The sequence below is a fragment of the Oncorhynchus kisutch genome, linkage group LG17 (genome assembly GCF_002021735.2).
Source record: "Oncorhynchus kisutch isolate 150728-3 linkage group LG17, Okis_V2, whole genome shotgun sequence".
Lineage (NCBI taxonomy): Eukaryota > Metazoa > Chordata > Actinopteri > Salmoniformes > Salmonidae > Oncorhynchus > Oncorhynchus kisutch.
Window position 1 is genome coordinate 83,811,611 of NC_034190.2, and position 5,195 is coordinate 83,816,805.

General features: G+C 45.8%; 1 pseudogene; it reads left to right on the forward strand.

The window, feature by feature from the left end:
- The first annotated feature begins 3,161 nt into the window (after positions 1 to 3,161).
- On the forward strand, positions 3,162 to 4,235 carry LOC109882075 (nociceptin receptor-like; annotated as a pseudogene).
- Positions 4,236 to 5,195: the final 960 nt, after the last annotated feature.

Below are 5,195 nucleotides of genomic sequence, written 5' to 3' on the forward strand. Positions count from 1 at the left end.
AGTCATTCCATCTGTCTACGGTCAACAACAGAAGAGATCTGTCTATTTGAGAGTCATTCCATCTGTCTACGGTCAACAACAGAAGAGATCTGTCTATTTGAGAGTCATTCCATCTGTCTACGGTCAACAACAGAAGATATAATGACATATAACCACCACCAAAGGCCAGGGAACTCCAACATGGAGCTCACCCAGATCACTACCCTATAGACACTCTCTTCTGTTGTTGAACGTGGACAGATACAATGAGGAATGCTTTTCCAACAGTCTTGAAGGAGTTCCCACATATGCTGAGCACTTGTTGGCTGCTTTTTTCCTTCTCTCTGCAGTCCAACTCATCCCAAACCATCTCAATTGGGTTGAGGTCGGGTGATTATGAAGGCCAGGTCATCTGATGCAGCACTCCATCACTCTCCTTGCGGTTTAGCCATAATTATGACTTGCTGTTTTAACTTAGTGATGACATTCTACACGAGCTCCAACTGATTCCTGTTCATTTCCTTATTACGCGTGACACACAAAGTCTAACTCTCGTGAGAAAGGACTGTCTGTCTTGGCATATAGTCGGCCTCAGAGCCAATGAGAAGAAAGAAGGGGATTTGTCAGGGAACTCCCCTGGACACTTGCTGCATTCAAACCAAATTGTCCTGAACAAGTAAAATAATTTGGGATCTGGACATTTAATGAGTCGGATTTAGCCCATTTTTTTTTGATCAGACATACGAGGATGAATATTACATATCATGTAATGATATCTATTGTAATGATACATTCTTTGAGAAATATGAATACATACATGAACAGGTAATGACTACAGATTTTGATACGTTTCTGAAAAGATGTGTATTCCTTCATCAAATCAAATCAAATCAAATTTATTTATATAGCCCTTCGTACATCAGCTGATATCTCAAAGTGCTGTACAGAAACCCAGCCTAAAACCCCAAACAGCAAGCAATGCAGGTGGAGAAGCACCTGCATACCTTAGTAGAAAGGCTTAGATATATCAGCATGTTGACCCTTTCCAGGGTTAGAATACTAGACAAATAGACTATTACAAAGGTATGTGGACACCCCATTCAAATCTTTTGATTCGGCTATTTCAGCCACACCCGTTGCTGACAGGTGTATAAAATAGCCATGCAATCTCCATAGACAAACACTGGTAGGAGAATGGCCTTACTAAAGAGCTCATTGACTTTCAACGTGGTGTAACGGATGTGAAATAGCTAGCTAGTTAGCGGAGGTGTGCGCTAAATAGCCTTTCATTCGGTGACGTCACTTGCTCTGAGACCTTGAAGTAGTGGTTCCCCTTGCTCTGCAAGGGCCGCGGCTTTTGTGGAGCGATGGGTAACGATGCTTCGAGGGGTGACTGTTGTTGATGTGTGCAGAGAGTCCCTGGTTCGCGCCCGGGTATGGGCGAGGGGACGGTTTAAAGTTATACTGTTACAGTGGCACATTCATAGGATGCCACCTTTCCAACAAGTCAGTTTCTTCCCTGCTAGAGCTGCCCCAGGTCAACTGTAAGTGCTGTTATTGTGAAGTAGAAACGTCTAGGAGCAACAATGGCTCAGCCGCGAAGTGGTAGGCCACACAAGCTAAACCGAACGGGACCGCCGAGTGCTGAAGTGGCTTTAGTGCGTAAAAATCGTCTGTCCTCTGGAAGCAATGTCAGCACAAGAACTGTTCGTCAGAAGCTTCATGAAATGGGTTTCCATGGCCGAGCAGCCGCAAACAAGCCTAAGATCACCGTGCGCATTGCCAAGCGTCAGCTGTGGTGTAAAGCTCACCGCCATTGGACTCTAGAGCAGTGGAAACATATTCTCTGGAGTGATGAATCACGCTTCACCATCTGGCAGTCCGATGGATGAATCACAGTTTGGCGGATGCCAGGGGAACTTTGCCTGCCCAAATGCATAGTGCCAACTGTAAAGTTTGGTGGAGGAGGAATAATGGTCTGCGGCATGCGCATCATGTGTGTGCCTTGAACGTGTCTAACCCCAGATATCTTTTTGGACTCATACAGTAACAGGGAGATTTCAGAGGTCTGGATTGGATGCATGTAGAAACTGTCCCATTACAGAGAATATCCTAGCTCTGCATATTCAATGAATTAAGGAAATGAGTATCTGGAGAATGTCTACTCCTTATTTTTAATAAAATGTCAGCTATCTGGAAATATATAGATAAAGGTAAACCCTTGATATTGACCCCTTTCGCCCAGTGGTGTTTTTGAGTGATGCGAAGAGACGGAAAACCCTTGGTCCTATGTACTAATCCCTTGGTCCTATGTACTAAACCCTTGGTCCTATGTACTAATCCCTTGGTCCTATGTACTAATCCCTTGGTCCTATGTACTAATCCCTTGGTTCTATGTACTAAACCCTTGGTCCTATGTACTAAACCCTTGGTCCTATGTACTAATCCCTTGGTCCTATGTACTAATCCCTTGGTCCTATGTACTAATCCCTTGGTTCTATGTACTAAACCCTTGGTCCTATGTACTAAACCCTTGGTCCTATGTACTAATCCCTTGGTCCTATGTACTAATCCCTTGGTTCTATGTACTAAACCCTTGGTCCTATGTACTAAACCCTTGGTCCTATGTACTAATCCCTTGGTCCTATGTACTAATCCCTTGGTCCTATGTCCGAATCCCTTGGTCCTATGTACTAAACCCTTGGTCCTATGTACTAATCCCTTGGTCCTATGTACTATCCCTTGGTCCTATGTACTAATCCCTTGGTCCTATGTACTATCCCTTGGTCCTATGTACTAATCCCTTGGTCCTATGTACTAATCACATGGTCCTATGTACTAATCCCTTGGTCCTATGTGCAAAACACTTGGTCCTATGTACTAATCCCTTGGTCCTATGTACTAATCCCTTGGTCCTATGTCCGAATCCCTTGGTCCTATGTACTAAACCCTTGGTCCTATGTACTAATCCCTTGGTCCTATGTACTATCCCTTGGTCCTATGTACTAATCCCTTGGTCCTATGTACTATCCCTTGGTCCTATGTACTAATCCCTTGGTCCTATGTACTAATCACATGGTCCTATGTACTAATCCCTTGGTCCTATGTGCAAAACACTTGGTCCTATGTGCTAAACCCTTGGTCCTATGTGCTAAACCCTTGGTCCTAGGTGTGTGTACAGGATGTGGGGTTGGGAGCCAAACACACATTTCTGTTGGACATTTGTAGATATTGGACAATGGTCTTCTTCTGTGTCCTGTCCCTATAGTTGTGGTGTCCTAACCCCTACAGTAACCCTAACCTATGTCCTAACCCTTAACCCTTAACCCTTGTGTCCTAACCCCTACCCCTACAGTAATGCTAACCTATGTCCTAACCCTTAACCCTCGTGTCCTAACCCTTGTGTCCTAACCCCTACCCTATGTCCTAACCCTTAACCCTTGTGTCCTAACCTCTAGCCTATGTCCTAACCCTTAACCTTTGTGTCCTAACCCCTAACATATGCCCTGTCCTCCTCCTAGGTGTAGAGTGTATCGTAGTCCTCCCAGACCCTCGTAGCTACTGGGACCCGGTGTTCGGCACCTGCGTTTTCCTCTTTTCCTTCCTCATCCCAGTGGCCATCATCAGTGTCTGCTACAGCCTGATGGTGAAGCGCCTTCGCAGCGTCCGCATCCTGTCCGGCTCCAAGGAGAAGGACCGCAACCTGCACCGCATCACTCGCATGGTCCTGGTCGTAGTGGCAGCCTTCGTGGTCTGTTGGACCCCAGTCCAGATCATGGCTCTGGCCCAGTCATTGGGCTTCAACCTGAGTAGCCTCCTCACCATGGCCCTGATGCACTTCTGTATTGCGCTGGGCTACGTCAACAGCAGTCTTAACCCAGTCCTCTACGCCTTCCTGGACGAGAACTTCAAGAGGTGCTTCAGGGAGTTCTGCCACCCGGGTCCGTTCCGCCTGGACAGCCGGCAGCAGTCGGGTCGGATGAGGAGCATCGCCCGCGAGGTGGCTTACAATTGCAAGACGGCGGATGGGAATACAAATCCCGCATGACTAGGCGTGGAGCTGCCCTTGGTCTGCCAGGAACCCCAGAACAACCACCACCAAAGGACAGGGAACTCCAACATGGAGCTCACCCAGATCACTACCCTCTAGCTGGATGACGGCCCCCTGGGCTTTGGCCAAATGGGGAAAGGCCAAGGAAGAGGACCGGAGGTGGCCCAAGGCAGGGGCACTGTCCGAATGGCCTGGTTGGGGCCAGATCTGGGCCGGAGCTGTTTGGATGCCTAACAGCAGGGTTAGGTAGTCTAACGGACCTTCTACTAGGGACTAAGGGGCTTCTCTGTGTCTTTAGGGAACATGGATGTTATTAACATGTATGTCATGTTGTCTTTATTTAATTGGTTTAATCATTTTCAGGACGATTAAGTTACGCGAATGTCAACAGTTTTTGCTCACACTTATCTCAACTCTGAGTCTGTTGATTGGTTGATTAATTATGTTCTCGTGGTCATTTTTTAAATGTTTGTTTTATAGATGCTTTTTGGTTTGTTTCTATGCTGTAGGTAATTACTTTAAGTGGATGTTATTAGTTTATTTCTGTTCTATATTGTTCGAGAGAAACAATTTGCCTGATTCCATGGCCTTAAATACCAAACAAAGTCTGTATAAATACCATCCACTATCCTGGGATAAAGTGTGTCAGTTCTTGATGGTGCTGTAACTCTCCTTGTTTGTTTTGTATCACCTTGCAGGTGTTGTGTAGGAACGGACATCACAACAGAGACTTGGCTTGTTGGAGCCTTTATTATTCATTGTTATGATGAAATAATCGCAGATGATGATGCTGCCTGATGCTCCGCGTTGTCCTGCTTGTCGTCCTGTAAAAATGAAGCAAATATATTTTGTACAATTATTTGTTTGAATCCAGGCTATTTCACATCTGGCCGTGATTGGGAGTCCCATAGAACGGCGCACAATTGGCCCAGCGTCGTCCAGGTTTGGACGGTGTAGGCCGTCATTGTAAATAAGAATTTGTTCATAACTGACTTGCCGAGTTAAATAAAAAAATATAAAAAAATTACCCTGGATACGTAACACGGTGTTACCCTGGATACGTAACACGGTGTTACCCTGGATACGTAACACGGTGCTACCCTGGATACGTAACACGGTGCTACCCTGGATACGTAACACGGTGTTACCCTGGATACGTAACACG